This window comes from Ranitomeya imitator, chromosome 1 (assembly GCF_032444005.1).
Source record: "Ranitomeya imitator isolate aRanImi1 chromosome 1, aRanImi1.pri, whole genome shotgun sequence".
NCBI classification, from domain to species: domain Eukaryota; kingdom Metazoa; phylum Chordata; class Amphibia; order Anura; family Dendrobatidae; genus Ranitomeya; species Ranitomeya imitator.
This window is the reverse complement of record NC_091282.1, coordinates 148,654,554-148,679,086: the sequence shown is the minus strand read 5'-3', so window position 1 is coordinate 148,679,086 and position 24,533 is coordinate 148,654,554.

The following is a 24,533-nucleotide window of genomic DNA, read 5'->3' as shown; positions in this document are numbered from 1 at the left end:
CTAGCGCATGGCCGTGCGGTCATGCGCAGTTTATATAGCTGCAGCACAGGAAATGGCTATAGAACTTTTGCCCTTCTAGGACCTGCCAAGAGGACCAATGGAATGTGCCGCAGAGCCTGAGCACATGACCCTCGATCTCCAACGGGAGATCTTGCCCTGGGCATGCTCAGTGTGTGCAGATAAGGACTTAGCCCCAGAGAAGTCCGCTCGCTGCTGACCAGAATAGGCTTCAAAGGCAGAAGCTGGAGAAGCAGCAATAACTCTTCTCACAGAGTCAGACTGAGCGAGACGCTGGGATCGACGTCCCTGCTGAGCAGACTCCACTGCGGCTGGAGGGGAATGGGAGACCGCAGCGGAGACGGATCGAGATTCCCCCTGTGCAGCAGAGGAAACTCGACTCCTAACATTACCCCCCCTCCTAGGGCCCCCCCCTCCTTGGGCCTCGCTACGCTCGAAGGCAGCAATGAGCTGTGGGGCCCGAATGTTTTCAGCAGGCTCCCAAGACCTGTCCTCTGGACCATAACCCTTCCAATCCACCAAATAAAACTTTTTGCCGCGTACCACCTTGCACCCCAAAATAGCGTTCACCTCGTAATCGTCCGTAGACGAACCCGATGTCCCGGCAGATGACTCGGAAAACCGGGACATGTATACGGGTTTCAAGAGGGACACATGAAAGGTGTCGGTGATACCCAAGCGTGGAGGAAGAGCCAGGCGGTAGACCACGGGATTAACCTGCTCGAGGACCTTGAATGGACCCAAGTAGCGAGGAGCAAACTTAGTGGACTCAACTCGCAGCCTGATGTTACGGGCGGAGAGCCACACCAAGTCGCCAGGAACAAAGGCCGGGGCAGGGCGCCGATGTGCATCGGCGGAGGACCTCATTCTCTCCTTCGAGGCCCGAATGGCATCCTGAGTGCGGTCCCAAATGTCCCGTGCCTCCACTGCCCAGTCTGCCACCCTGGAGTCAGCAGAGGACACGGGCATAGGCACAGGAACCCGCGGATGCTGGCCGTAATTAAGGAGGAAAGGAGTCTGACCGGTGGAATCGGCAACAGCGTTATTAAGGGCGAACTCTGCCCAAGGTAATAAAGATGCCCAGTCATCCTGCCTGGCAGAAACAAAATGTCGCAGATATGTGACCAGAGTCTGATTGGCCCTCTCTACCAACCCATTCGTCTCGGGATGATATGCGGAAGAGAGATTTAACTCAATGCTGAGAAGACGACAAAGCTCTCTCCAGAACCGAGACGCAAACTGGGGACCCCGGTCACTGACAATTTTGTCTGGCATGCCGTGTAGGCGGAAGATGTGTCTTATGAACAACGCTGCCAAGGCCCGTGCAGAAGGTAACCGTGGGAGCGGCACCAAGTGCACCATTTTCGAGAAATGATCGGTAATTACCCAAATGACGGTACAGCCGCGAGACTTGGGCAAACCCACTACAAAGTCCATCCCGACCATCTCCCAGGGCCTGTCTGCCACCGGCAAGGGATAGAGTAACCCAGACGGCCGTTGTCGAGGAGACTTATTTTTGGCGCATGAGACACACGCCAGAACGTAATCCCTGACATCTCGCAGCATATGCGGCCACCAGTACGTCCTCGCCAGCAGCTCAGATGTCCTTTTAGTCCCAAAGTGTCCACCCACCCTGGAGGAATGAGCCCAAGAGAGAACCTCCGGTCGCAAATTTATGGGCACAAAAGTCTTGCCCGGAGGCACAGACTCAAGCGACACCGGAGCCACGGTTCTCAAGCTCTCAGAAGGAACAATAAGCCGAGGCTCTCCTTCCTCCTCCTCAGATGACACAACAGAGCGAGAAAGAGCATCAGCTCGAATGTTCTTCTCCCCAGCGACATAATGGAGGGTGAAGTGGAATCGGGAGAAGAATAAGGACCATCTGGCCTGGCGAGAATTTAGCCTCTGGGCTGTTTGCAAATATAGCAAATTTTTATGGTCTGTAAATACTTGAAAGGGAAAACGAGCCCCCTCCAAGAGATGTCTCCACTCAGAGAAAGCCAATTTCATCGCTAGCAACTCCCTGTCCCCGATGGAATAATTCCTCTCCGCTGGTGTGAAGGTCTTGGAGAAGAAAAAGCACGGATGCTTCCGACCTTGAGCATCCTTCTGGAAGAGGACTGCTCCAGCACCAACGGAAGAGGCATCCACCTCCATTATAAACGGCTTATCGACATCGGGACGATGTAGGATGGGAGCGCTAGCAAAATGAGACTTAGTAGAAGAAAAGGCCCTGGAGACCTCTTCAGACCACACTTTGGGATTTGCTCCCTTCTTGGTGAGGGCTACCAAGGGAGCTACCAAAGTTGAGAAATGAGGGATGAACTGGCGGTAATAATTAATGAACCCCATAAAGCGCTGCACCGCTTTAAGTGAATGGGGTTCTTGCCAGTCCATCACAGCCTGTAGTTTGGCAGGATCCATAGCCAATCCTTGGGCAGAGATGATATAGCCCAGGAAAGGTAAAGACTCCTGCTCAAACACACACTTCTCCAACTTTGCGTAAAGAGAGTTTGCCCGTAAGAGGTCGAAGACTCTGCCAACATCTCTCCGGTGGGAGTCAATATCTGGAGAGAAGATGAGAATATCATCCAGATAGACTACGACCGAGGTGGAAAGCATATCCCGGAAGATGTCGTTGACAAAGTCTTGGAAAACGGCTGGGGCATTACAGAGCCCGAAGGGCATCACCAGATACTCATAATGCCCATCTCTGGTGTTAAACGCCGTCTTCCATTCGTCCCCCTCACGAATGCGAATCAGGTTATAAGCTCCCCGCAGGTCTAATTTGGTAAATACCTTAGCTCCCCGTAGCCTATCAAAAAGCTCAGAAATCAGGGGCAGCGGGTACTTATTTTTAACGGTGATGGCGTTAAGACCCCTGTAGTCTATGCAAGGACGCAACTCTCCACTCTTCTTCTGTACGAAGAAGAACCCTGCCCCAGCTGGTGACACTGACTTCCTAATAAATCCTCTTGCCAAATTCTCCTGGATGTATTGGGACATAGCCTCCGTTTCCGGGAGAGAGAGGGGATAGACACGTCCCCGAGGAGGTTCTGCTCCAGGCAAGAGATCTATAGGACAGTCATAGGGACGGTGAGGCGGAAGGGTCTCCGCGGCTTTTTTGGAAAAGACGTCTGCATAAGACCAATAGTGTTTGGGGAGAGTAGAGAGATCTGCGGGTATCTCAGTGGTGGAAACCTGAACGCACTCTTTCACACATCTGCCCTTGCAGGATTCACTCCAACCCAATATCCTCCCAGAGGTCCACTCAATATGTGGGGAGTGGAAACGAAGCCAGGGCATTCCCAGCAGAATCTCATCCATTCCCTCGGGAAGGACAAGAAGGGAAATAGTCTCCTGGTGGGATGGGGACATGGCTAACGTGAAAGGGACAGTCTGATGTGTGATCTGTAATGGAAGTGTCGACCCATTCACCACTCTCACGGTTACTGGTTTGGCTAGCATGGCCAGAGGTATTGCGTGGCGCTGAGCAAAAGCAGAAGACATAAAATTTCCCTCTGCACCTGAATCCACACAAAGCTCTACTGTAAGAGTGGATGTGCCTAACAGGATTGTCCCTTTAAAGGACAATTTTGAGGAAAATGCCGCGGTGTCCAGTGAACCTCCTCCAATGGACACTAGACGCGATCGTTTTCCCGACCGCCGTGGACATTTATTAGCGAAATGTCCCGGTTGCTGGCAATTTTTACATAGCACAGGTACTCGAGCGGTCTGAGACCTAGATCCCGCTCGAGAAACCTCCATGGCCTCATGGGAGTCGGACGCCATAACAGGAGATTCTAGAGGTTTGGCAAAGATGGGAGCCAGCCGAAACCTCTGCCTACACTGGGTCCGCTCCAACCTCCGCTCGTTAAAACGGAGATCGATGCGGGTAGCTATAGTAATAAGCTCCTCCAGTGTGGCGGGAATCTCCCTGGTGGCCAAGGCGTCCTTCACATGATCTGCCAGTCCTTTCCAGAACACCGGAATAAGGACTTTATCCGGCCATTCCAGCTCAGAAGCTAGAGTCCGGAATAGGATGGCAAACTGGCTGACCATGGACGAAGCCTGAGTAATTGCCAACAATTGGAGCGCGGTATCGTGGGTGACACGAGGTCCCAGAAAGACCTGCCTCAGAGCGTCCAGGAAGATAGGAGCACTCTGCACCACACGATCACCACGCTCCCAAAGCGGCGTTGCCCACTCCAACGCCCTGCCCGACAAGAGAGATATAATGAATCCCACTTTCGCCCGTTCCGTAGGAAAACGTGCAGCCAGCAGCTCGAGATGTATGGAGCACTGGCTCACGAATCCCCGACATGGCTTACTGTCACCAGCAAACTTGTCTGGAAGCGGGAGACGGGATAAGGTCGGAGCAGGGGTAGCAGCGGACAAACTGGCTGCAGCTGCACTTGCAGCCTGAACAGCGACAGCAGTAACGTCCACAGCTGAGGTTGTGCGCTCGAGAGCCGCCAACCTACCCTCCAGCTGCTGGATGTACTGCTGTAGACGCTGACCGTCTGCCATTTACTAGCCAGACCCTGGCGCTAGTATTATGTTAGGACTGGCGGAACGCACCAAGACAGGTGACAAAGATGCGTTCGCAGTCCGGGGTCCACCGTGCAGGTGAGAACCTGCTGCTAGCAATTTGCAGACTAAATAGCGGTACACTAAAGTAAACACGCGTGGGTTAAACCTCACCCAGCGTGAGGAAAGCGATCCTGTTAATTCACAGGACCGCAATACCGCACTAGAGTGCGAGCAAGTGGCCAGCGGACTTAACCCCAGAAGGGATTGAAGCCCGATTAGGCCCTTGCTGGCACAACACCGCAACTGGGTGTGTAGAGAACCTACAGAAATATAAGCGCACAAGTGCGCGAGCGATGCCGCACTAACGGACGCCACTAACCACCCAGACTTGGGTATGGAAAGCGCAAGGCAGGCGCACGGCGCCGTACTGGCAGGCACAGCTACAGGACGCTGTGATGTGTGTTTAGTGTAGTAGGCTAAGTCGGGCGCTAGATAGCAGCCGTACACCTTCCGCGAACAGACATTCAATAGGGAAGGGGTAACCAAGAACGACTTGCACTCACACATACACACATATCAATTGTAAGACAATACTAGCGCATGGCCGTGCGGTCATGCGCAGTTTATATAGCTGCAGCACAGGAAATGGCTATAGAACTTTTGCCCTTCTAGGACCTGCCAAGAGGACCAATGGAATGTGCCGCAGAGCCTGAGCACATGACCCTCGATCTCCAACGGGAGATCTTGCCCTGGGCATGCTCAGTGTGTGCAGATAAGGACTTAGCCCCAGAGAAGTCCGCTCGCTGCTGACCAGAATAGGCTTCAAAGGCAGAAGCTGGAGAAGCAGCAATAACTCTTCTCACAGAGTCAGACTGAGCGAGACGCTGGGATCGACGTCCCTGCTGAGCAGACTCCACTGCGGCTGGAGGGGAATGGGAGACCGCAGCGGAGACGGATCGAGATTCCCCCTGTGCAGCAGAGGAAACTCGACTCCTAACACACACACTTAAAGATGCCTTTTATTGCGATAACTAGTTTTGCATCACTATATTTTGAAGGCTGTATTTTTTTCATGTTTTGGCCGACAGAGTCATATGAGAACTTGCTTTTTGCTGGACGAGCTGATGTTTTTATTGGTACCGTTTTCGGGCACATGGCTTTTCTTTATTGCTTTCTATTTAGATTTTTGGGAGACAGAATGAACAAAAATGAGCAATTCAGGAATTGCTTTTTTTATAACGCTTTTATTTACGTCTGTCTTTTTGATCGCATTTTATTTCACTTCGGCGGTATGATGGTAAAGCATTGTTTTTTGCCTCACTTTTTATTTTTTTTACGGTGTTCACTGAAGGGCTTAACTAGTGGGACAGTTTTATAGAGCGGGTCATTACGGAAACGTTGATACCAAATATGTGTGCTCTTGTTGTTTTTTTTTATTTACATAAATAAATGTATTTATTGGTACAATTTTTTTGGGGGGGGAATTTCTTAAACAATAATTTTTACACACTATAATAAATTTTTTAACTTTATTTCATTGTCCCAGTATGACATTACTATATAATGTCAGATCGCTGATCTGACACTTAGCACTGCTAAGTATCAGATCAGCAATATGACAGGCAGGGAAGGAGGCATGCCTGCGCCTGCTCTCAGCAGGCACTGACAAGTCACCTTCCTACAGGACCCTGAAGGACCCCGCAGCCATCTTGATGCCGGGGGTCTCCATAGAGAATATCAGAACAACGTGATCGCATCACGTTGTTCTGAGGGAAGCGCGTAAGGAGCCCCCTCCTTGCGTGATGCTTCTATATGCCACTGTCACTACTGACCGCAAAATCAGAGGGGTTAAATGCCCACGATCGGTGCTAGCTTGCTGCAGGGTGTCAGCTGTCACATACAGCTGACACTCGCATGCGATCACAGCGGTGCTCAGTGTGAGGCTGCAGTGATCACGGTGCCATACTAGTACTGCTCTCATCACAAATGCACCTCCTGCAGAGCAGTACTAGCACGGCGAAGGTAGTGAATGGGTTACAATGTAAAAAATGAAAATATTTTTTATTTGCCTAAAATACAAAGGAAATGTGTCAACTTTAGGCCGGTTTCACACTTCCTGATATTTCTGGTACCGGAGATATCTGTGTCCGTGTGTCTGTGTGTCACATATGTGTCGCATCTGTGTCCTATCCGTGCGTCCATGTGTACCATCCGTGTGTGATCCGTGTGCTGTCCGTGTGGATACATTCCAGAGCCAAAGGTTTGTATCTGAAAATGAAGGGTTAATGCAGTAATTAAATGGTTAGAGATATCAAATCTGTGATCCATTAGTAATTATGTATTTAAAGCATGTCAAAAACATTTGTCTCAATTACATCTCAGCTTTGGCTTGTGTGTTAGTAGTCCTTTGGGGTAGCAAATATGTCAAGGTCCTGACACCTGGCTAGCAAAGAAACAGTTTGTTTCAATGTTAACCCTAAAACTTTAAAAAAGCACACAGACCGCACACAGAGGGCATCTGTGTGCGGTATGTGTTTACAAGGACCCATATTCATGTAAGAATTTTTTCTGATAACCTTAGTGGGCATCTTTTGTGGAAACTTGGCCACCAGCATTTTTTTTTAGAAAAGTTCAATATGTAATGTAGCGGCGGCTTTCAGTCTGAAGCCACTAGAAGAATCAACACTTCTTTTAGCTGCTTCACGGTTTTAAAAATTTAAACCTGTTATCCCCTTCACGACATCTGCCGTTCATATACGGCTCTGCTGAAAATATGTTCCTTTAATTGCCATACATGTACAACGTGGCGATGATTGCGCAGGCTCAGGCCGGCGTCAAACTCAGCGTATGAAAATACGGTCTGTTTTTTACGGCGGTAATATGCAGAAATGTTCCCAAAATAGTGATCCGTATGTCATCCGCAGGCAGGGTTTGGCAGCGTATTTTGAGCATGTCATCCTCCGTATGTAATCCGTATGGCATCCGTACTGCGAGATTTTCTCGCAGGCTTGCAAAGCTGACATACAATGGATCCATGGGCTCAAATGTTCGTTAAAACATATATACAGTCTATATATACATGTATATATAAAGGAAAAAAGGGAAACAGCACAGCTATTAAACTTATCTGCGGGTGCAAAGCCTATAAGGAGCCCGTCCACCGGCTATCCTCAGTCCATAGAAATACCAAAAAATAGGCAGCACTCCATAGTCTTGAAAATCTTGGTGCAGTTTAATCAGACCCACATGTCTTCATAGCAACGTTTCGGCTCAGACTGAGCCTTTCTCAAGCAGTGAGTGAACCATTTGAGTGCATATATATACATTTCACACCATAACAAGCCTTAATTAGCCAATAATAAGTAGTACATGTGCTTCAATATTTCCTATACATATTCTAATCAATATCATAAGGTGCCATAGTGCATATCTCCTGTGCAAATATCGCTGTGTAAACTGTGTATTACTAAACAAGTGGAGCTGCTTACCGGCAATGGAGGACAACAGCGCCCATATCGGCGTTCTCTATGCGCAACTGCGCATGTCCGTTACATCATCATCCTGTGTTCGACCTCGGACCAATCAGCGCCTACGGCGCCTGCGCAGTAATGCTAAGTACCACCATCTTAGTAGTGGCATCAAATATAAGAAGGTCAAATTCTCATTCAGGTAACAGCGCCTGCGCACAAAGCGCTATTCAACGCTGAATCCACCCTTCATATGCCAACAAAGCATTCTGTTACTATGGGACCATAGTGTATATAGAATTGTGGGCATTACTTCACTTAACCGTATTATAATTAAATCGTGCCCCATGGGCATTCCAACGCTAGATGCCGCTCTGACGCTGCGGGCTCAACCATATTATAGCCGATGTCCGCAGGTCATACACTCACACACCTTGGGTCGGGTTAACCCTTCCAGGTCAAACCACCCCAAGTTCAGACTGTATCAGCGATAGCGTAGACGTCCCGGCATGTACACTCTATCACAATTAGAATTAGTAAGCCACTAGTATATCATGTTTCAACTGCTTTATTTATTGATACATGGTCCAACACAGTATGAAAAAAATTTTTATATTCCCCTTTAAATATATTTTTTTATATATATTTATTATACATGAATCCTCCATGCCTATCAAGCATATCTCCACTTGGTCTTCCGCCATTTTTAAAGCATCAGACGATATCTAAAATTAGAGAAATATAGTTACATACGTTACATAATATTCTCCAAATTTAAAAACAAAAAGTCACATGACTAACTCATAGGGACTTTATATGATATACAACGAAATTAATACATATATTATATTATTGTATGAATTTTAAAGTCAGCATTAAGTCCTGCCGGTCTCAAAGTTTTCAGTTCATAAATCCACATAAGTTCTTTCTTCTTTAACAACAACTCTCTATCACCACCTCTTCTCTGTATCGGGACAGCATCTATGATTTTACATTTAAGGTCCTTCTCTGTATGTTTGCAATCAAAAAAATGCTTTGCAACAGGGAGATCCAGTCTGTTCTTTCTTATACTGAATCTGTGCTGATTCATCCTTGTTTTAAATTCACATGTTGTCTCACCAACGTACCACAGCTTACATGGGCACATGAGTATATATATAACGTAGTCTGAACTACATGTGAGGAATTGGTCAATATTATATGTCTTTCCAGTTTTTGGATGTGTAAAGGTCGGTCCTTTAACCATATATGTGCAATTGACACAATTCAAACATGGGAAACATCCTTTCCTTTTACTCCCTGTAAGATATCTCTGTGTATCCTTCTTTTTAGGGCCATCATATAAGAGTAAATTATTCTTATCTGTGTTTTTCACATATAGCATTGTAATTAGTTGATTGTTTCTCTGCTCAACCAATACATCCAGGAATTGTATTTCCTCTTATATGATAGTCATCACCCTTGCTCAATGAAAAAATCAATCCCTGTTAGCCAACTACTCAGGGTTAGACGCATAGTAAAGGAAGAGGATGTGGCTGATAAAACAGTAGATCAGCTAATCAAGAAATTCCTCAATAGAGGTTATCCTAAAAGATTATTAGAACAAACGAAAAGTAGGATTATGGAAAAAGAGAGATTGCAATTAATACATGGAGAATCGAGTAGTAGACGTAAAAATACCCAGAATAGAATTCCATTTGTGTCTACCTATACTGAGGAGAGTAGAGAATTGTCTAAAATTATTAATAAACATTGGACCATGCTGGGAAGGTGCTTGCCAAAAATACCTGAACTAAGAATGCCACCGTTATACTCATACAAGAGAAATAAAAATATTAGAGATATGGTCATACAATCAGATATAGGCCCTAAAAAGAAGGATACACAGAGATATCTTACAGGGAGTAAAAGGAAAGGATGTTTCCCATGTTTGAATTGTGTCAATTGCACATATATGGTTAAAGGACCGACCTTTACACATCCAAAAACTGGAAAGACATATAATATTGACCAATTCCTCACATGTAGTTCAGACTACGTTATATATATACTCATGTGCCCATGTAAGCTGTGGTACGTTGGTGAGACAACATGTGAATTTAAAACAAGGATGAATCAGCACAGATTCAGTATAAGAAAGAACAGACTGGATCTCCCTGTTGCAAAGATATCGTCTGATGCTTTAAAAATGGCGGAAGACCAAGTGGAGATATGCTTGATAGGCATGGAGGATTCATGTATAATAAATATATATAAAAAAATATATTTAAAGGGGAATATAAAAATTTTTTTCATACTGTGTTGGACCATGTATCAATAAATAAAGCAGTTGAAACATGATATACTAGTGGCTTACTAATTCTAATTGTGATAGAGTGTACATGCCGGGACGTCTACGCTATCGCTGATACAGTCTGAACCTGGGGTGGTTTGACCTGGAAGGGTTAACCCGACCCAAGGTGTGTGAGTGTATGACCTGCGGACATCGGCTATAATATGGTTGAGCCCGCAGCGTCAGAGCGGCATCTAGCGTTGGAATGCCCATGGGGCACGATTTAATTATAATACGGTTAAGTGAAGTAATGCCCACAATTCTATATACACTATGGTCCCATAGTAACAGAATGCTTTGTTGGCATATGAAGGGTGGATTCAGCGTTGAATAGCGCTTTGTGCGCAGGCGCTGTTACCTGAATGAGAATTTGACCTTCTTATATTTGATGCCACTACTAAGATGGTGGTACTTAGCATTACTGCGCAGGCGCCGTAGGCGCTGATTGGTCCGAGGTCGAACACAGGATGATGATGTAACGGACATGCGCAGTTGCGCATAGAGAACGCCGATATGGGCGCTGTTGTCCTCCATTGCCGGTAAGCAGCTCCACTTGTTTAGTAATACACAGTTTACACAGCGATATTTGCACAGGAGATATGCACTATGGCACCTTATGATATTGATTAGAATATGTATAGGAAATATTGAAGCACATGTACTACTTATTATTGGCTAATTAAGGCTTGTTATGGTGTGAAATGTATATATATGCACTCAAATGGTTCACTCACTGCTTGAGAAAGGCTCAGTCTGAGCCGAAACGTTGCTATGAAGACATGTGGGTCTGATTAAACTGCACCAAGATTTTCAAGACTATGGAGTGCTGCCTATTTTTTGGTATTTACATGTATATATATATATATATATATATATATATATATATGTATATATAATTGAGACACACATATATATATATTTACTGTATTTATATTTAATTCAGCGCGAGATAGCAGAAAAGCCGGTAATTCAATTGCCGGCTTTTCCTATCTCCTTCACAAACCCGAAAGGATGTGAGACATGGTTTACATACAGTAAACCATCTCATAGCCCTTATTTTATTACATATTCCTCTTTACTAATGTAACAAGTGTCTCTGTGTAAAATTTGGTGTGTCTAGCTATTAAATTAAAGGGTTAAATCCCGGAAAAAATTGGCGTAGACTCCCGCGCAATTTTCTCCGCCAGAGTGGGAAAGCCAGTGACTGAGGGCAGATATTAATAGCCAAGAGAGGGTCCATGATTATTGGCCCCCCCTGGCTAAAAACATCTGCCCCCAGCCACCCCAGAAAAGGCACATCTGGAAGATGCGTCTATTCTGGCACTTAGCCTCTCTCTTCCCACTCCCGTGTAGTGGTGGGATATGGGGTAATGAAGGGTTACTGTCACCTTGCTATTGTAAGGTGACATTAAGCCAGGTTAATAATGGAGAGGCGTCAGTTATGACACCTATGCATTATTAATCCAATGGTACGAAATGGTTAATAAAACACACACACATTATTAAAAAGTATTTTAATGAAATAAAGACACATGGGGTTGTAATATTTTATTATACTCTTAATCCACCTGAAGACCATTGTCACCTGAAACAAATTTAGAAAAAACAAACAATATTCCATACCTTCCGACGTTCAGTCTTGTCCCATGCTGTAAATCCATCTGAAGGGGTTAAATCATTTTACACCCAGGAGCTCTGCTAATGCAGCTGAACTAATGCAGCAATGAACTGTAGTAACCTCGAGTCGCGGTGATGCGCCCTCTGCTGGATGAACTCATATGAACTCGAGCCTGGGAACTTTTCAGAATATTTTCCCATGCTCGAGTATGCAATCCGTATTTTCTGCGCCTCTCATACGTCCGTAAAACTCGCTAGTGTGATGCCGGCCTCACTCTGAGTGCCAGCCGACCAAAAGCAGGTGTCAGCATTATATCAAACTAACACCCGGAAACATCCACGATTGGTGCCACTGTCAATAGTTATAGCTATTGGCTTAGCAGAGGAAGGGAGCTCCCTCTCTGCTTCCATCTACATAATGTGATTGTGATCACATTGTGTCGTTGATCTCCATGGTGACTCCGGGCGTAAAGACCATGGCCATGACAATGGCCATGAGGTTACCCAGGTATGGTGTTTTTTAAGTTCCTGCTCAGACCAGTAGCAGATCAGCGATTAGGGCAAGGAATGTTGATTTCCCATGCTGGGACAAAATGAAAAGTGAAAAAAAAAAGATTTTTTTAAAATTGTATAAGTATTTTTTTAAAACCACAAAATAAACAACAAAAACATGAAAAAATATTAATGTATAAAACTGTCACACTATTTAACCAGTTTAGTGAACACCATGAAAAAAAGTGGTTTGAAACTATGCTTTTTCATCACACCACTGATCAAAAAGTTGAATGTAAATACATATGGTATACCTGAAAATGTCATCTTGTCCGCCAAAAAACACCACCATACAGCTCTATCAGTGGAAAAATAAAAAAATTAAAGCTCTCAGAATAGAAAAAGGAAAAAAAACAATAGTTTTTTTCTATAAAATAGTTTCTATTGTGTAAAAGTGACAAAACATAAAAAAATGATATAAATGTGGTATCGCTGTAATCGTACTGACCCAAAAAATGAAGTTGTCTTATCACTTTTAGCACACAGTGAATGCAGTAGCGTAGCTACCGCAGGGCAGAGGGTGTGGCTGCCCTGGGCCAGGTGTTAGGATGAGGTAATTCAGTACCACAATGGACATAGAAGTCAGAGCACATACAGTGATCTGACAATAACCCAAAAACATAGAACGAGCTCTGAGACGTGGGAACTCTGCTGACCGCAATCCCTAATCCTCTCCAACCACAATAGAGGCAGCCGTGGATTGCGCCTAACGCTCCCTATGCAACTCGGCACAGCCTGAGAAACTAGCTAGCCTGAAGAGAGAAAATAAGCCTACCCTGCCTCAGAGAAATACCCCAAAGGAAAAGGCAGCCCCCACATATAATGACTGTGAGTTAAGATGAAAAGACAAACGTAGAGATGAAATAGATTTAGCAAAGTGAGGCCTGACTTACTAAACAGAGCGAGGATAGGAAAGGTAACTTTGCGGTCAACACAAAACCCTACAAACAACCACGCAAAGGGGGCAAAAAGACCCTCCGTACCGAACTAACGGCACGGAGGTACACCCTCTGCGTCCCAGAGCTTCCAGCAAGCAAGAAAAAACAAATAGACAAGCTGGACAGAAAAAAACGGCAAACAAAATAGCAAAGCAGAACTTAGCTATGCAGAGCAGCAGGCCACAGGAATGATCCAGGAGGAAACAGGTCCAATACTAGAACATTGACTGGAAGCCAGGATCAAAGCACTAGGTGGAGTTAAATAGAGCAGCACCTAACGACTTCACCACATCACCTGAGGAAGGAAGCTCAGAAGCCGCAGTACCACTGTCCTCCACCAACGGAAGCTCACAGAGAGAATCAGCCGAAGTACCACTTGTGACCACAGGAGGGAGCTCTGCCACAGAATTCACAACAGTACCCCCCTTGAGGAGGGGTCACCGAACCCTCACCAGAGCCCCCAGGACGACCAGGATGAGCCATATGAAAGGCACGAACAAGATCGGGAGCATGGACATCAGAGGCAAAGACCCAGGAATTATCTTTCTGAGCATAACCCTTCCACTTAACCAGATACTGGAGTTTCCGTCTTGAAAGACGAGAATCCAAAATCTTCTCCACAATATACTCCAACTCCCCCTCCACCAAAACCGGGGCAGGAGGATCAACAGATGGAACCATAGGTGCCACGTATCTCCGCAACAATGACCTATGGAATACGTTATGTATGGAAAAAGAATCTGAAAGGTTCAGACGAAAAGACACAGGATTAAGAACCTCAGAAATCCTATACGGACCAATGAAACGAGGTTTAAACTTAGGAGAGGAAACCTTCATAGGAATATGACGAGAAGATAACCAAACCAAATCCCCAACACGAAGTCGGGGACCCACACAGCGTCTGCGATTAGCGAAACGTTGAGCCTTCTCCTGAGACAAGGTCAAATTGTCCACTACATGAGTCCAAATCTGCTGCAACCTGTCCACCACAGTATCCACACCAGGACAGTCCGAAGACTCAACCTGCCCTGAAGAGAAACGAGGATGGAACCCAGAGTTGCAGAAAAACGGCGAAACCAAGGTAGCCGAGCTGGCCCGATTATTAAGGGCGAACTCAGCCAAAGGCAAAAAGGACACCCAGTCATCCTGATCAGCAGAAACAAAGCATCTGAGATATGTTTCCAAGGTCTGATTGGTTCGTTCGGTCTGGCCATTAGTCTGAGGATGGAAAGCCGAGGAAAAAGACAAGTCAATGCCCATCCTACCACAAAAGGCTCGCCAAAACCTCGAAACAAACTGGGAACCTCTGTCAGAAATGATATTCTCTGGAATGCCATGTAAACGAACCACATGCTGGAAGAACAATGGCACCAAATCAGAGGAGAAAGGTAATTTAGACAAGGGTACCAAATGGACCATCTTAGAGAAGCGATCACAGACCACCCAAATGACTGACTGTTATGAAAGGCAATTCAGTACTACAATGGACATAGCGGTCAGAGCACATACAGTGATCTGACAATAACCCAAAATCATAGAACGAGCTCTGAGACGTGGGAACTCTGCAGACCGCAATCCCTAATCCTCTCCAAACAACACTAGAGGCAGCCGTGGATTGCGCCTAACTCTGCCTATGCAACTCGGCACAGCCTGAGAAACTAACTAGCCTGAAGATAGAAAATAAGCCTACCTTGCCTCAGAGAAATACCCCAAAGGAAAAGGCAGCCCCCCACATATAATGACTGTGAGTTAAGATGAAAAGACAAACGTAGAGATGAAATAGATTCAGCAAAGTGAGGCCCGACTTTCTTAACAGATAGAGGATAGAAAAGGTAACTTTGCGGTCTACACAAAACCCTAAAGAAAACCATGCAAAGGGGGCAAAAAGACCCTCCGTACCGAACTAACGGCACGGAGGTACACCCTTTGCATCCCAGAGCTTCCAGCGACAAATTAGACAAGCTGGACAGAAAAAATAGCAAACAAATAGCAAAGAAGAACTTAGCTATGCAGAGCAGCAGGCCACAGGAATGATCCAGGGAAAAGCAAGTCCAACACTGGAACATTGACAGGAAGCCAGGATCAAAGCATTAGGTGGAGTTAAGTAGAGAAGCACCTAACGACCTCACCAGATCACCTGAGGGAGGAAACTCAGAAGCCGCAGTACCACTTCCCTCCACCAACAGAAGCTCACAGAGAGAATCAGCCGAAGAACCACTTGTGACCACAGGAGGGAGCTCTGCCACAGAATTCACAACAGTACCCCCCCCTTGAGGAGGGGTCACCGAACCCTCACCAGAGCCCCCAGGCCGACCAGGATGAGCCACATGAAAGGCACGAACAAGATCGGGAGCATGGACATCATTGGCAAAAACCCAGGAATTATCTTCCTGAGCATAACCCTTCCATTTAACCAGATACTGGAGTTTCCGCCTAGAAACACGAGAATCCAAAATCTTCTCTACAATATACTCCAATTCCCCCTCCACCAAAACCGGGGCAGGAGGATCAACAGATAGAACCATAGGTGCCACGTATCTCCGCAACAATGACCTATGGAATACGTTATGTATGGAAAAAGAATCTGGAAGGGTCAGACGAAAAGACACAGGATTAAGAACCTCAGAAATCCTATACGGACCAATGAAACAAGGTTTAAACTTAGGAGAGGAAACCTTCATAGGAATATGATGAGAAGATAACCAAACCAGATCCCCAACACGAAGTCGGGGACCCACACAGCGTCTGCGATTAGCGAAACGTTGAGCCTTCTCCTGGGACAAGGTCAAATTGTCCACTACATGAGTCCAAATCTGCTGCAAACTGTCCACCACAGTATCCACACCAGGACAGTCCGAAGACTCAACCTGTCCTGAAGAGAAACGAGGATGGAACCCAGAATTAAAGAAAAATGGCGAAACCAAGGTAGCCGAGCTGGCCCGATTATTAAGGGCGAACTCAGCCAAAGGCAAAAAGGACACCCAGTCATCCTGATCGGCAGAAACAAAGCATCTCAGATATGTTTCCATGGTCTGATTGGTTCGTTCGGTCTGGCCATTAGTCTGAGGATGGAAAGCCGAAGAAAAAGACAAGTCAATGCCCATCCTACCACAAAAGGCTCGCCAAAACCTTGAAACAAACTGGGAACCTCTGTCAGAAACGATATTCTCTGGAATGCCATGCAAACGAACCACATGCTGGAAGAACAATGGCACCAAATCAGAGGAGGAAGGCAATTTAGACAAGGGTACCAGATGGACCATCTTAGAAAAGCGATCACAGACCACCCAAATGACTGACATCTTTTGAGAAACGGGAAGATCAGAAATAAAATCCATAGAGATATGTGTCCAAGGCCTCTTCGGGACCGGCAAGGGCAAAAGCAACCCACTGGCACGAGAACAGCAGGGCTTAGCCCGAGCACAAATCCCACAGGACTGCACAAAAACACGCACATCCCGCGACAGAGACGGCCACCAAAAGGATCTAGCCACCAACTCTCTGGTACCAAAGATTCCAGGATAACCAGCCAACACCGAACAATGAACCTCAGAGATAACTTTATTGGTCCACCTATCAGGGACAAACAGTCTCTCCGCTGGACAACGATCAGGTTTATTAGCCTGAAATTTTTGCAGCACCCGCCGCAAATCAGGGGAGATGGCAGACACAATTACTCCTTCCTTGAGGATACCCGCCAGCTCAGACAAACCCGGAGAGTCGGGCACAAAACTCCTAGACAGAGCATCCGCCTTCACATTTTTAGAGCCCGGAAGGTACGAAATCACAAAGTCAAAACGGGCAAAAAACAGCGACCAACGAGCCTGTCTAGGATTCAACCGCTTAGCAGACTCAAGATAAGTCAAGTTCTTATGATCAGTCAATACCACCACGCGATGCTTAGCTCCTTCAAGCCAATGACGCCACTCCTCGAATGCCCACTTCATGGCCAGCAACTCTCGGTTGCCCACATCATAATTTCGCTCAGCAGGCGAGAACTTCCTGGAAAAAAAAGCGCATGGTTTCATCACTGAGCAATCAGAACCTCTCTGCGACAAAACAGCCCCTGCTCCAATCTCAGAAGCATCAACCTCGACCTGGAACGGAAGAGAAACATCTGGTTGACACAACACAGGGGCAGAAGAAAAACGACGCTTCAAGTCTTGAAAAGCTTCCACAGCAGCAGAAGACCAATTGACCAAATCAGCACCCTTCTTGGTCAAATCGGTCAATGGTTTGGCAATACTAGAAAAATTGCAGATGAAGCGACGATAAAAATTAGCAAAGCCCAGGAACTTTTGCAGACTTTTCAGAGATGTCGGCTGAGTCCAATCATGGATGGCTTGGACCTTAACAGGATCCATCTCGATAGTAGAAGGGGAAATGAAAAGATGAACCCCAAAAATGAAACCTTCTGCACACCAAAGAGACACTTTGATCCCTTCACAAACAAAGAATTAGCACGCAGGACCTGAAAAACTGTTCTGACCTGCTTCACATGAGACTCCCAATCATCCGAGAAGATCAAAATGTCATCCAAGTACACAATCAGGAACTTATCCAGGTACTCTCGGAAGATGTCATGCATAAAGGACTGAAACACTGATGGAGCATTGGCAAGTCCGAATGGCATCACTAGATACTCAAAATGACCCTCGGGCGTATTAAATGCAGTTTTCCATTCATCTCCTCGCCTGATTCGCACCAGATTATACGCACCACGAAGATCTATCTTGGTGAACCAACTAGCCCCCTTAATCCGAGCAAACAAATCAGATAACAATGGCAAGGGGTACTGAAATTTAACCGTGATCTTATTTAGAAGGCGGTAATCTATACAAGGTCTCAGCGAACCATCCTTCTTGGCTACAAAAAAGAACCCTGCTTCTAATGGTGACGATGACGAACGAATATGCCCCTTCTCCAGGGATTCCTTCACATAACTGCGCATAGCGGCGTGCTCAGGCACGGATAAATTAAACAGTCGACCTTTTGGGAATTTACTACCAGGAATCAAATTGATAGCACAATCACAATCCCTATGCGGAGGTAGGGCATCGGACTTGGGCTCATCAAATACATCCCGGTAATCAGACAAGAACTCTGGAACCTCAGAAGGGGTGGATGACGAAATTGACAGAAATGGAACATCACCATGTACCCCCTGACAACCCCAGCTGGACACCGACATGGATTTCCAATCTAATACTGGATTATGGGCTTGTAGCCATGGCAACCCCAACACGACCACATCATGCAGATTATGCAACACCAGAAAGCGAATAACCTCCTGATGTGCAGGAGCCATGCACATGGCCAGCTGGGTCCAGTATTGAGGCTTATTCTTGGCCAAAGGCGTGGCATCAACTCCTCTCAATGGAATAGGACACTGCAAGGGCTCTAAGAGAAACCCCACAACGCTTAGCATACTCCATGTCCATCAAATTCAGGGCAGCGCCTGAATCCAAAAATGACATGACAGAATACGATGACAAAGAGCAGATCAAGGTAACGGACAGAAGAAATTTTGACTGTACCGTACCAATGGTGGCAGACCTAGCGAACCGCTTAGTGCGCTTAGGACAATCAGAGATAGCATGAGTGGAATCACCACAGTAGAAACACAGCCCATTCAGACGTCTGTGTTCTTGCCGTTTAACTCTGGTCAAAGTCCTATCGCACTGCATAGGCTCAGGTTTAAGCTCAGGTAATACCGCCAAATGGTGCACAGATTTACGCTCACGCAAGCGTCGACCGATCTGAATGGCCAAAGACATAGACTCATTCAAACCAGCAGGCATAGGAAATCCCACCATGACATCCTTAAGGGCTTCAGAGAGACCCTTTCTGAACATAGCTGCCAGCGCAGATTCATTCCATTGAGTGAGCACGGACCACTTTCTAAATTTCTGACAATATACCTCTATATCATTCTGACCCTGACAAAGAGCCAGCAAATTTTTCTCTGCCTGATCCACTGAATTAGGTTCATCGTACAGCAATCCGAGCGCCAGGAAAAACGCATCGATATTACTCAATGCAGGATCTCCTGGCGCAAGAGAAAATGCCCAGTCCTGAGGGTCGCCGCGCAAAAAAGAAATAACAATCAAAACCTGTTGAACTGGATCACCAGAGGAGCGAGGTTTCAAGGCCAGAAATAATTTACAATTATTTTTGAAACTCAGAAACTTAGTTATATCTCCAAAAAACAAATCAGGAATAGGAATTCTTGGTTCCAACATAGATTTCTGATCAATAGTGTCTTGAATCTTTTGAACTCTTGCCGAGAGCTGATCCACAAATGAAGACAGACTTCTAATGTCCATCGCTACACCTGTGTACTGAACCACCCAAATGTCTAGGGGAAAAAAAAGGCAAAACACAGTGCAAAGAAAACAAAAAGGTCTCAGAACTTCTTTTTTCCCTCTATTGAGAATCATTAGTACTTTGGGCTTCCTGTACTGTTATGAAAGGCAATTCAGTACTACAATGGACATAGCGGTCAGAGCACATACAGTGATCTGACAATAACCCAAAATCATAGAACGAGCTCTGAGACGTGGGAACTCTGCAGACCGCAATCCCTAATCCTCTCCAAACAACACTAGAGGCAGCCGTGGATTGCGCCTAACTCTGCCTATGCAACTCGGCACAGCCTGAGAAACTAACTAGCCTGAAGATAGAAAATAAGCCTACCTTGCCTCAGAGAAATACCCCAAAGGAAAAGGCAGCCCCCCACATATAATGACTGTGAGTTAAGATGAAAAGACAAACGTAGAGATGAAATAGATTCAGCAAAGTGAGGCCCGACTTTCTTAACAGATAGAGGATAGAAAAGGTAACTTTGCGGTCTACACAAAACCCTAAAGAAAACCACGCAAAGGGGGCAAAAAGACCCTCCGTACCGAACTAACGGCACGGAGGTACACCCTTTGCGTCCCAGAGCTTCCAGCAACAAATTAGACAAGCTGGACAGAAAAAATAGCAAACAAATAGCAAAGAGGAACTTAGCTATGCAGAGCAGCAGGCCACAGGAATGATCCAGGGAAAAGCAAGTCCAACACTGGAACATTGACAGGAAGCCAGGATCAAAGCATTAGGTGGAGTTAAGTAGAGAAGCACCTAACGACCTCACCAGATCACCTGAGGGAGGAAACTCAGAAGCCGCAGTACCACTTCCCTCCACCAACAGAAGCTCACAGAGAGAATCAGCCGAAGTACCACTTGTGACCACAGGAGGGAGCTCTGCCACAGAATTCACAACAACTGACATCTTTTGAGAGACGGGAAGATCTTAAATAAAATCCATAGAGATATGTGTCCAAGGCCTCTTCGGGACCGGCAAGGGCAAAAGCAACCCATTGGCACGAGAACAGCAGGGCTTAGCCCGAGCACAAATCCCACAGGACTGCACAAAAGAATGCACATCCCGCGACAGAGATGGTCACCAAAAGGATCTAGCCACCAACTCTCTGGTACCAAAGATTCCAGGATGACCAGCCAACACCGAACAATGAACCTCAGAGATAACTTTATTCGTCCACCTATCAGGGACAAACAGTTTCTCCGCTGGGCAACGATCAGGTTTATTAGCCTGAAATTTTTGCAGCACCCGCCGCAAATCAGGGGAGATGGCAGACACAATTACTCCCTCTTTGAGGATACCCGCCGGCTCAGATAAACCCGGAGAGTCAAGCACAAAACTCCTAGACAGAGCATCCGCCTTCACATTTTTAGAGCCCGGAAGGTACGAAATCACAAAGTCAAAACGGGCAAAAAACAGCGACCAACGAGCCTGTCTAGGATTCAACCGCTTGGCAGACTCGAGATAAGTCAAGTTCTTATGATCAGTCAAGACCACCACGCGATGCTTAGCTCCTTCAAGCCAATGACGCCACTCCTCGAATGCCCACTTCATGGCCAGCAACTCTCGATTGCCCACATCATAATTTCGCTCAGCAGGCGAAAACTTCCTGGAAAAGAAGGCGCATGGTTTCATCACCGAGCAATCAGAACTTCTCTGCGACAAAACAGCCCCTGCTCCAATCTCAGAAGCATCAACCTCGACCTGGAATGGAAGCGAAACATCTGGTTGACACAACACAGGGGCAGAAGAAAAACGACGCTTCAACTCTTGAAAAGCTTCCACAGCAGCAGAATACCAATTGACCACATCAGCACCCTTCTTGGTCAAATCGGTCAATGGTTTAGCAATACTAGAAAAATTGCAGATGAAGCGACGATAAAAATTAGCAAAGCCCAGGAACTTTTGCAGACTTTTCAGAGATGTCGGCTGAGTCCAATCATGGATGGCTTGGACCTTAACAGGGTCCATCTCGATAGTAGAAGGGGAAAAGATGAACCCCAAAAATGAAACCTTCTGAACACCAAAGAGACACTTTGATCCCTTCACAAACAAAGAATTAGCACGCAGGACCTGAAACACCGTTCTGACCTGCTTCACATGAGACTCCCAATCATCCGAGAAGATCAAAATGTCATCCAAGTACACAATCAGGAATTTATCCAGGTACTCTCGGAAGATGTCATGCATAAAGGACTGAAACACTGATGGAGCATTGGCAAGTCCGAATGGCATTACTAGATACTCAAAATGGCCCTCGGGCGTATTAAATGCAGTTTTCCATTCATCGCCTCGCTTAATACGCACAAGATTATACGCACCACGAAGATCTATCTTGGTGAACCAACTGGCCCCCTTAATCCGAGCAAACAAATCAGATACCAACGGCAAGGAGTACTGAAATTTAACCGTGATCTTATTTAGAAGGCGGTAATCTATACAAGGTCTCAGCGAACCATCCTTCTTGGCTACAAAAAAGAACCCTGCTCCTAATGGCGACGATGATGGGCGAATATGCCCCTTCTCCAAGGACTCCTTCACATAACTCCGCATAGCGGCGTGCTCAGGCACAGACAAATTAAACAGTCGACCTTTTGGGAATTTACTACCAGGAATCAAATCGATAGCACAATCACAATCCCTATGCTGAGGTAGGGTATCGGACTTGGGCTCATCAAATACATCCCGGTAATCAGACAAGAACTCTGGAACCTCAGAAGGGGTGGATGACGAAATAGTCAGAAATGGGACATCACCATGTACCCCCTTACAACCCCAGCTGGACACAGACATGGATTTCCAATCTAATACTGGATTATGGACTTGTAGCCATGGCAACCCCAACACGACCACATCATGCAGATTATGCAACACCAGAAAGCGAATAACCTCCTGATGTGCAGGAGCCATGCACATGGTCAGCTGGGTCCAGTACTGAGGCTTATTCTTGGCCAAAGGCGTAGCATCAATTCCTCTCAATGGAATTGGACACTGCAAGGGCTCCAAGAAAACCCCACAACGCCTAGCATACTCCAAGTCCATCAAATTCAGGGCAGCGCCTGAATCCACAAATGCCATGACAGAATACGATGACAAAGAGCAGATCAAGGTAACGGATAAAAGAAATTTTGACTGTACCGTACCAATGGTGGCAGACCTAGCGAACCGCTTAGTGCGCTTAGGACAATCAGAGATAGCATGAGTGGAATCACCACAGTAGAAACACAGCCCATTCAGACGTCTGTGTTCTCGCCGTTCAACTCTGGTCAAAGTCCTATCGCACTGCATAGGCTCAGGTTTAAGCTCAGGTAATACCGCCAAATGGTGCACAGATTTACGCTCACGCAAGCGTCGACCGATCTGAATAGCCAAAGACATAGACTCATTCAGACCAGTAGGCATAGGAAATCCCACCATGACATCCTTAATGGCTTCAGAGAGACCCTTTCTGAAAATAGCTGCGAGCGCACCTTCATTCCATTGAGTGAGTACGGACAACTTTCTAAATTTCTGACAATATACCTCTATATCATCCTGAGCCTGACACAGAGCCAGCAAATTCTTCTCTGCCTGATCCACTGAAATAGGTTCATCGTACACCAATCCGAGCGCCAGGAAAAACGCATCGATATTACTTAATGCAGGATCTCCTGGCGCAAGAGAAAATGCCCAGTCCTGAGGGTCACCACGTAAAAAAGAAATAATGATCAAAACTTGTTGAACTGGGTCACCATAGGAGCGATGTTTCAAGGTCAGAAATAGTTTACAATTATTTTTGAAACTCAGAAATTTAGTTCTATCTCCAAAAAACAAATCAGGAATAGGAATTCTTGGTTCTAACATAGATTTCTGATCAATAGTGTCTTGAATCTTTTGTACTCTTGCCGAGAGCTGATCCACACATGAAGACAGACCTTTAATGTCCATTGCTGCACCTGTGTACTGAACCACCCAAATGTCTAGGGGAAAAAAAGGCAAAACACAGTGCAGAGAAAAAAAAATGGTCTCAGAACTTCTTTTTTCCCTCTATTGAGAATCATTAGTACTTTTGGCTTCCAGTACTGTTATGATCAGGTAATTCAGTACCACAATGGACATAGAAGTCAGAGCACATACAGTGATCTGACAATAACCCAAAAACATAGAACGAGCTCTGAGACGTGGGAACTCTGCTGACCGCAATCCCTAATCCTCTCCAACCACAATAGAGGCAGCCGTGGATTGCGCCTAACGCTCCCTATGCAACTGGGCACAGCCTGAGAAACTAGCTAGCCTGAAGAGAGAAAATAAGCCTACCTTGCCTCAGAGAAATACCCCAAAGGAAAAGGCAGCCCCCACATATAATGACTGTGAGTTAAGATGAAAAGACAAACGTAGAGATGAAATAGATTTAGCAAAGTGAGGCCCGACTTACTAAACAGAGCGAGGATAGGAAAGGTAACTTTGCGGTCAACACAAAACCCTACAAACAACCACGCAAAGGGGGCAAAAAGACCCTCCGTACCGCACTAACGGCACGGAGGTACACCCTCTGCGTCCCAAAGCTTCCAGCAAGCAAGAAAAAACAAATAGACAAGCTGGACAGAAAAAAACGGCAAACAAAATAGCAAAGCAGAACTTAGCTATGCAGAGCAGCAGGCCACAGGAACGATCCAGGAGGAAACAGGTCCAATACTAGAACATTGACAGGAAGCCAGGATCAAAGCACTAGG